Raw genomic sequence first — 10,319 nt, forward strand, 5'->3', positions numbered from 1 at the left:
CTCCGGCCCTTGGTCTCTACTGATGCCCGCAGTGAGGTCTAATCAGTGCTACCGTATGTTACAGTAGGAGGAAAAAAAGAAGTTAAAGCCTTTTGACAAATCTTACCATGAATTACTCTATCATTTTTGTCAGTCATAGTGGCTCAGGATGCAGCTAATGAGAATTACATTTTCCCACAGACGGTCTGGGATGCAAAACACATTGTTCATACTTTTGGGAAAAAAAAAAGAAGAAATAATAAAAATAAGATCTTGTGAGAGCTTTGAAGTGCTTGGGGCACAATGGCAGGTTCCTTTGTGGAACAGCGGATTTTCCTAATGCCACTCGGGGAGATTCTTATCAAAGGTTTCTGAGCAGGAGACAATGAGAATGAGCCAGCGTGAATAAAAGAACAGATGAGGAATGTGCTGTGATAAAGGCAGAAAGGAGTCCAGCCTGGGTCCTCATTGAAAACAAATACCTCGAGGTGGGGAGAGAGGCACACTTTATCTTCAGCATTCTTTTTATAGCTCTGATCCAGAACTGTTTTGCCTTGAAAATGAATGGAGTGCCGGGGAGAGCTGCTCAGCCTCATTCTCCGGCCTTTGTTTTGTACCCTACTGCCATTTTCATGAGTTATTTCTCAGAGTCACCCTACCAGGCAGGTCATCATCAATATCCCCGCTTTAGAAGCAGGGCTGAAGTGATGCAAGGGTTGAGGAGTGACTCAGTCATGGGGCCTTAAATATGTGAGGGTCATGTGGCTGAGGATGGGGAGCAGCTGTCCTGAGAGTCTCTCCTGAGTTCAGAGGAGAGGATGTGAGCAGAGCGTCAGCAGGGAGCCAGGGATAGAGAGGGCAAGAGTTTCCAGTCTAGAGGGTAGTGTTCTCTGTGATACCAAGGAGCTTTCTAGGGGCAGGGGTATGTCTCCTACCCCTTGGTTTGCACCACTACAGCATCTATGAGATGTATGTTCCCAGAAGCAGATGCTCGATTGGTTGATTTTTTTTTTTCAATTGGTTGATTAATGAATGGTATGGACAGCTACTTATGTATGGATCGTTTAACCAGGACTGGAGACACATTGATCTTGGCTGACTCAGTCTACTAAGAAGGAAGGATCAGATGATCCTACATGGTCCCACAGTTTCTTGGGTTCCATAATTAGCTCCTATCTGATACTGACTCTGTTTATTTTAATTGAAAAGTTGATCGAGTCACTATTTCTTGATCATTTGCTAGGTGGAGGGCAATGGGCAAAGCTTTGTGTGCCTTGCAGAAATGAATTAGTCATGGCTCCTGTGCTCGAAAAAGCAAAAGCTAGAATGGGAGAGAAAGAAATGCATATAAATTATTACAGGACATGTGTTGCAGAATGTGAGGAGTGCGATCTTAGCAATCAGAGTTCATGAGATCATGGAGCAGGACATGGTACACTCCAGTTTGGGAACTGGGAAATGGGTGATAGAACACAAAGTAACCTTACGGTGTGCTGGGCAGGTGATAAGGGCTTTACTTCGATTATTTTCCTGAATCCTTACAATAACCACGTACAACAAGTACTAGTGCTATTTTCATTTTACTCCTCATACCTTGGAAGCACAAAGCTAATTGATTTACTAGCGAGCAGCAGAGGCAGTAATAAGCTGGTGGTCCAACAGAGCTCAAGCTAAGTCTTGGTGAAAATTAACAAATTTAGCACCTGTGGTAGTCCAGTCTCTGGGCCAGGTGTTTCATCTAGATCATTCATTTACTACTTGAGATAACTCTGGAAATTATATTATCGTCTCCATTTTCCAAGTCCAAGACTCAATGAGATTAATCGAGTTGACCAAGTTACATGGCTAATTAATACCAGGCAGGACATTTAAATGCAGGTGAGTGTGGTCTCACAGTGTGCCATTTCCCCCACTAGCCACAATGGTGCCTCAAGAAAAAAAAAGTGGCCAATGGTCCCTCAGGGCCTCAGGAACTCCAAGAAGGCAGTCATGTGCCATTGAAGACAGTCGAGAGATCTCAGACCCTGAAATGAGACATAGGTGCATCCCATAGAGGAACCACCACTGGTAGACCTGCAGCAATCGCAGATTTCCCAGGCAGAGCTTCTATCATTTAAGAACTGGTCAAGGGCAGCCCGGGTGGCTCAGTGGTTTAGCATTGCCTTCAGCCCAGGATCGAGTCCTGCATCGGGCTCCCTGCATGGAGCCTGCTTCTCCCTCTGCCTATGTCTCTGCCTCTCTCTCTCTCTCTCTCTCTCTATGTGTGTCTCTCATGAATAAATAAATAAACACTTTAAAAAATAAATAAAAATAAATAAAAACTGGTCAAGCTGTCCATATGGCAGTTGTATTAGTCATCTGCTGCGTAACAGATCACCACAAATTTTGTGGCTTAAAGCAATACCCATTACTATCTCACAGCTGCTGTGTGTCAGGAGTTTGGACATGGGTTAGCTGGGTCCTCTGCTTGGGGTCTCACAAGGCTACAAGCAAGTATTGACCTATTGCATTATCATCTGGAGTTCAGGCTCATTCTTCCAAGCTCATTCAGGTTCTTGACAGAATTTGGCTCATTGTAGTCGTGGGCCTCCTCAGCTCCTAGATGCTGCCCTTCTCCATGGGCAGTTCACAGCATAGCTTTTTGCTTCTTCAAGGCCAGTAGGAGAATATCTCTTTTCTGAGGAAAGATTGAGGCTTCCTTTTATTTTTAATTTATTTTCTAAGATTTTATTTATTTATTAATAAAGAGAGAGAGAGAGGCAGAAACATAGGCAGAGGGAGAAGCAGGCTTCCTGTGGGGAGCCTGATGCAGGACTCGATCCCAGGACCCCGGGATCATGCCCTGAGCCAAAGGCAGATGCTCAACCACTGAGCCACCCACATGCCCCTAAGGCTTCCTTTTAAAAGGTGTTCTCTTGATAAGTCAGATCCACTTAAGATAATCTCCCTTTTGATCAACTCAAATTTGAGAATCTCAGTTACATTTGCAAAATCTCTTCATCTTTGCTAATTACCTTACCTGCCAAGAGTGATACCCCACCCTCCTTAACAGGTTCTGTCCACACTCAAGGGGAGGGGACTGTACTGGACACACACACCTAGGACACGCACTCACCTTGTGTTGGCCTCCTTCAGGTTAAAACAAGATCCCATTCCCTTGTGTAGGCAGCGCCAGAGGAGAGTGAGTCTCTTTGTAAGCTACACACACTTTGGACTTCTGTGTGTCCGTTTCCTCTTGTGTAGAGCTCACCTACCATCATTAGTCACTTTTGGTCACGAGTCAACATTTCCAATGAACGATTTCATGGGAAAACAGCGACATTTATGTCTAAAGTTGATTTGGTGATTAGCTTTGGTCATTATCTTTTAATTATCTCTGCTTCCCCTCTTCCCCCATTGTTGTTGACAGTTGAGACTTATTGTACATATTATTTATTGAAAGAGCTAAAGAGGAAAAGGCCAAGGTTAAGTCCAAATAACTGAAAGGAAACAAAATGTCTGAGGACATCTAAATGCCAATTGATAGAATCAGCTTCTAGACTTGAAGATTTTATCTTTAAACAGTCTTGGGAAACTGTTATTCAACCAAGGGACTCTTATAAATGAAACTGGATTGCCTTTCCAAAGGTTGTCTATTGAGACCCCACCTTAAGGTTGTGTTTTGTTTTTGTTTTTGTTTTTTTTTTTTGGTTTTATTTTGTTTACCAATTTCATTTACTCCCGCTTAGCCTAAAAAAGGCTTGAGTAATGAAAGAAGGCCAAGACTGTGACAGTAAGCAAATATGTAAGAAAGCAATTTAGGGATTTCATTCCCCTTTAACAATGTCCAAGGCTTCAATATCCTTAGACAGTTAACGCAATAGTATTGCCAAAATAGGGAAGACTTCTGCTCCAAAGTCAACTCTGATGGTGAGCCAGCTTTTACTGAATGAAAGCAAAGACAAAAAACCCAAACAAAACCCCCACCATTCTGATCAAAGGCTGATCCTTCGGATGCCCTCAAGACTGAAAAGGAGTTTATTCCTACCCATCCTCCATGGCTTCCATGGTGAAATCTGCTCAAGACACAACTAGCTCTCAAAGACTCAGTTTGTACAGCGGGTGAGAAAGGTCTCACTGAGGAAGCAGGGTTGAGAGACTTTTGTGGACTTGACATCTAGGTCCACACTAGGACCAGGGTGAGCCTGGAATAGGCCTTCAGGCCCTGTCTCCTCCTCCTCATCCACCCATTCCAAGTTCAGCCTCAAAGGCCTTGGTGACTTTAAATATCTTTCTGGGTCTGTAATGAAGATGCTTATAAATATTACAAGAGATTTATCACTTCAGTGTGAAATTCTCTGATACCAGCAGGGAGTTTTTAAACACAACTGGCAACAAGAAGCATATGGTCAGAGATTCAAGTTTCAGCCTTTTTTTTTTTATTGTTGTCTGCCAAGGACAATATATTTTTTTCCCTTCTTCAAAATAAACATTGTGCAGGAATGTGCCTCAGCAAATGGCTGGGGTTCTATTATATTTCATGCAGCTTTCTAAACAATTTCCAACCCTGGGCTGGCCTGGTGTCAAACAGAAGGCAACCAACAATAGCAAAATCCCATTAAAGCCGAGAAGGTTCCTTCCTGAGGTGAGCCTGGCCAGAAATAGTCATCTTGGCTCATTCTCCAGTTTGGCACCGGGGACTAATAATGCACGGTCTCCTAATGGAAATTATCTAATTTCATCCAAAAGCTCCTCCAGAGAGAGCCGGGCTGACGCACTAGCAGTCAATATAACAACATTCTTCTTGAAGTGCTGAACAATGGGCCTTTGGAGAGACCGTGATAAACCACGTCAGACTCCGGACAAACATGAGTGTAAAAATAGGCATCAGAGGCATTGACCCAGCCACCTAATTTCTCAGGAGGGAGGCCCACAGAGGAGGGTTTGTTCAGAGTGCTTGCTGGGAATACATCAGACCTGGAGGGAGAAGGATAGTGGGGAGAGAAAGGAAAAGGAGTGGGAGAGAGAGAGAAAGAAAAGATGGAACGAGACTAAGAATGGGGGGTGATTAAGAAAGTGGTAAATGAATGAAAGCAGAGTTCCTTCTCCATCTGTGGTCCAAAGTATCAGCCACTGTATATGGTTGATTAATATAAATCATGCTTTGGATGTGATTCCCATAAAAATCAGAGGGTTGTTTCTCAAATGCTATGTGCAAGGAATAGCCGGAAGGAAAAATGCTCCATTTAAAGATATATATTGGAGTTCTGTGAAATATTTATATATACACACATAGGACTTCTATAATACTATATAATATATATTATATATAGAATGTACCTATAATTGTGTGTAACTAACTCTATCTATCATCTATCTATCTATCTATCTATCTATCATCTATCTATCATCTATCATCTACCTATCAGTTATATAAACTATCCCAATAGCATTTTTCTCAAATCAACAAAGTCATCCTGAGGCATAGAGCATGTTTTTCATGTTATTTTTTTGTTTCATGAATATTTTTAGCTCCATATAAATTTTAAGCTCTCCAAGGGAAGGAACTAGCTTGCATCTATAATGGTTATGTTTATCAAGACAATAAGCATCAAAACTGGTGGTTGATTGATCAGTTAATTATTGAGTCCCATAGTCTTGAAATATCAGAAAGTCTCTCATGTATGGGCATTTCAGGAAAAACTGGAAAACTTCTTCAAGATGAGCTAAGTCAAGGCTCAAACCTATGTCAGCGTTTCCATATCCACTACCCCTTATTCTCTCTCCTGCCACCAACAAACTAAAAACAGTCTAGGTCCTGGAATATGGAAGGGGTGCCATAGACCACCAAGCCCTGAGGTAGAGAGATCACAAGAAATTATTATTTTTTAAATGAATATCTTTTTTTAAAAATTTTTATTTATGATAGTCACACACAGAGAGAGAGAGGCAGAGACACAGGCAGAGGGAGGAGAAGCAGGCTCCACGCACCGGGAGCCCGACGTGGGATTCGATCCCGGGTCTCCAGGATCGCGCCCTGGGCCAAAGGCAGGCGCTAAACCACTGTGCCACCCAGGGACCCCCACAAGAAATTCTCTTTGTGTATGATGTGAGAATTTGCAACTCTAGACTTGATTCAGAGACTGAATCAAGATGGCAGGTTGAGCTTGGGAACTGGCCTTTCCGGCCCCTTCCTAAATCTAGGTATATATAGTTAATAGACTGAGAGCATTTGTGTCTGGGGAGGGAAACTGTGGCTGGGGAAAACCAGAGTGAAAAGGCAACCTCTTGGAATATGCTTTTGTTCCTGTTTGGAATATGTGAATAAAACATTATCAAAAAAAAATTTTTTTAAGAGAGAGCATGATGTGGAGGAGGGGCAAAGGGAGGGGGACAGAGAGAGAGAGAATCTCAAACAAGCTCCACACCGAGTGTGGAGCCTAACCCAGGGCTTAATCTCACAAACCTGAGATCATGATCTGAGCTGAAATCAGTCAATACTTAACCCACTGAGCCACCCAGGTGCTCCTACATTACCAAAAATTTTTAATTAAGTTTAAATTAGAGTATTTCTATGGGATAAAATGGAATTTAGGACCAAAGTTTAAAGGAAAAGGAAATGGTTTTACATTGATTAAATGTACAGTCCACCAAGAAGTTATTAACCTCAGTATCTAACAACCTAAAAAACAAAAAAAACAAAATAAAACGAATAGAAATGCAAGGAGAAACTGATGAAGATACACAAAAAATCAGATTAAATATACAAAAATAAGTAACAATATAATAATGGCTTTTGAATAACATGTACATACCTAATAGATACGTGTAAAACTTGGCATTCACCAGAGTCAGATTATGTTTTAAAACATTACACAAATGAGAACATATGTTGAGTCGCAGAGAAAATACCAACACGTCCCCAAATAAATGGAATCATACAGGTTGCATTTGCTGTGTGAAATGCAATGAAAATAAAAGTTAACAAAAATGACCATCACATACACATATTAATCTTTCCACTTGGAAATTTTTAAATGTTTCTAAGTTTGGGGGGTTAAAAGTAAATCAAAACTATTTAGAAATAAGTGATATGAAGAAAAAATATCAAAAAAAATATTACAGCCAAAGCAAGATTCAGGAAGTTTTAGAGTTTTAAAATATTTTTTAGGAAATAAGAGATTAAAAAAATAAAGCATTCAACTCAGGAATAAAAACAAACACAAGGTTAAGTATAAAAGAAGAAAATAATACAATAGAAAAATATTAATGTGCATATACATATTTGACCATTTTAAAAGGAACCAATTGTGTTTTGAGGGGATTTCTTCTGTTGACTATATTAAAATGGTTGCTGTCAAATATCTATTTAAAGAAAGTATCCATGATTTCTACTGAGAAATCAGTTATTTATTCTGAGAATTCCTTATGTGTTGAATACTTCCTCTTGCTGCTTTCCAGATTTTTGTCTGTCTTTCAACAGTCTTAGTATGATTGGTCTGGGTGTAGATCTCTTTACATGTATCCTACTTGGAATTGGGGGAGTTTTGGGGTGTGTAGATAAGTGTGTTTTGATTTGTTTTTTAAAGCAAATTTGAGAAGTTTTCAGACATTATTTCTTCAAATACTTTTTTGCTGTTCCCTCTTCTCCTTCTTGGACTCTCATTATGCGTATGCTGGTGCAGTTGGCCATGTCCCCTACGTCTCTGAGTTTCTGTTCATTTCCTCTGTTCATTTTTGTTTTTGTTCCTAGGACAGAACCTCAGATAGGTAACCTCAGTTGACCTATCGCCAAGTTCACTTTTATTTTACAACTCAAACCTGCTATTGAAACTCTGTAGTGAATTTTATCTTTTTATTATGTATTTATTTATTTTAATTTTTTTTTTTTTGAGAGAGAGAGTGCAAGTGAGTGGGTGAAGTGCAGATGGAAAGAGAGAATCCCAAGCAGGCTCCACAGTCAGTGCAGAGCCCAACTCAGGGCTTGATACCACAATCCTGAGATCATGACCTGAGTCAAAATCAAGAGTTGGACGCTGAAACAACTGAGCCACCCAGGCACCCCATAAAACTCTGTAGTGAATTAAAAAAATATTTTATTTTTCAACTCCAGAATTTCCATTCAACTCTTTAAAATAATTTCTAATTTTAATTGACATTCCTTATTTTTGTGACACCCCTTTCTCATATTTTCCTTCTGTCCTTTAAACATGTCCTTTAGTTCTTTAAACACATTCATAATCACCAATTTTGAGTCTTTGTCTAGTAAGTCCAAAGTATGACAGTTTCTATTGACTGCTGTTTAGCTTGAGTTCATGAGATATACTTTTAGGTTCCTTTACATGTCTTATAATTTTTTTTCAAATCTTTTATTTATTTATTTATTTATTCATGAGAGACACACAGAGAGAGGCAGAGACACAGGTAGAGGGAAAAGCAGGCTTCCTGTGGGGATCCCAATGTGGAATTCCATCCCAGGACCTCGAGATGGCAGGCATGCCCTGAGCAGAAGGCAGATGCTCAACCACTGAGCCACCCAGGCATCCTGTCTTACAATTTTTTTTTTTAACTTGGCACTGAAAAAAATATAATATGGCAACTCTGGATTTCAGATTCCACTCCTCAACAGGCTTTGCTGTCTTTTATGTTTGTTGTTGGAGTTGTTAGTATTTAGTGACTTTCCTGATTAATTATGTAAAGTCTTTATTCTTCATCACGAATAGTCATTGAAGTTTCTGCTTGGTTAGCTTAGTGGTCAACTAACGATTGGACAGAGATTTCCTTATACGCCTTGTACCAGTAAGTGTTCCTGCCTTTGCCAAGAGGCTCTGTGTATGTGTTGGGGTGCATCTTTAATGCCGTGGCAGGCAATTAACAATCATATCTTAGCCTTTATTTCCTGCCTTTGCACATCCTCAAGTGCAGCCAGAGATGAGAGATTAGGGCCTCAGATTTTCCTGAGCATGTGCCAGGCCTTGCATGTGTGCATGACCTTACAGAATCTCAGGATTATGTCAGAGCTTACAAAGCCCCCTGTAAACATCTCATTCCCCAACGTTTTTAAAACATTTTTTAGTCGGGTTCTTGTTTGCCCAGTCTGTTACTGCGGACTCAGATGGCTGTGATGTTAAACAATTGTTGTTGATTGTTTTGATAAATGCCCCCAGGAAAAGGCTGTTCATGCTGCCTAAACTCTGAATCAAGTATAATAATGTTATCCCCATAAGTGGAAGTTTTTAGAGAACTGCCAGAGAGGTCAAATAGTGACAATTCTCTGGGGATAGGACTTCTGGGGAATGCTACAGTTATTTAGCTTACTCTAATGACTGCCAGGCTGCTGGTTTTCATGGTACTACAATTGCAAAGCTGTTGGTTTTCTCCATAACTGAGGGGAGGAGGATCAGAATGGGGCAAGCTGAAGTGTCATAAAGCTCACTATTATTAACAAGATTCAGCCCATTTCTTTTCTTTACTTTTTTCTCTTCTCTTCTCTTCTCTTCTCTTCTCTTCTCTTCTCTTCTCTTCTCTTCTCTTCTCTTCTTCTTCTCTTCTCTCTCCTCCCCACCCCCCTCCCCTCCCCTCCCCTTCCCTTCCATTCCCTTCCCCTCCAGTATTGTTAGCATAATGTTATATTAGTTTCAGGTGCATGATGTAATGATTCAACAATTCTATACATCACCCAGTGCTCATCAGGACAAGTGCATGCCTTAATCCCCATTAGCTATTTCACTCCCCTCTCCCCTCTGATAAGCATCAGTGTGTTTTCTATAGTTAAGAGTCTGTCTTCTTCGTTTGTCTCTCTCCTTTTTCTTTCTTTTGCTCATTTGTTTCCTAAACAATGAGTGAAATCATATAGTATTTGTCTTTCTCTGACTGACTTATTTCACTTAGCATTATACTCTAGCTCCATCCAAGATTCAGTCAGTTTTCTCAAATAAATACTACTCAAATTCTTGTGAGGTTTTGGTTAATTTCTAGAGTTCTGAAAAAATTGATTTTGACCATTTTTGCCAATGTTCTTGTTGTTTTTTTATAAAGGGGTGGTTTTGGAGGCACCTCGGTGGCCAACTCTTGATTTTGATTCAGGTCATGATCTCAGGTCCTGGGATTGAGTCACACTTTGGGTTCCTCAGCTGGGAGTCTGTTTGAGGATTCTTTCTCTCTTTCTGACCCTCCTCCGACTTGTGCATGCATGTGACTTCTCTCTTTCTCTCTCTAAAATAAATAAATCTTTAACAAAAATGAAGGAGTGGATTTTCAGAGGTCGTTATACTATCATTTTGCTCTGTTTTTAATTTTTCCATCGGCTTCATCTGATAGTTCTTTTTAGCTTTTTTTGCACTGCATATTTGGTAAGGTGC

The sequence above is a fragment of the Vulpes vulpes genome, chromosome 5 (assembly GCF_048418805.1).
Source record: "Vulpes vulpes isolate BD-2025 chromosome 5, VulVul3, whole genome shotgun sequence".
In the NCBI taxonomy this organism is placed as follows: domain Eukaryota; kingdom Metazoa; phylum Chordata; class Mammalia; order Carnivora; family Canidae; genus Vulpes; species Vulpes vulpes.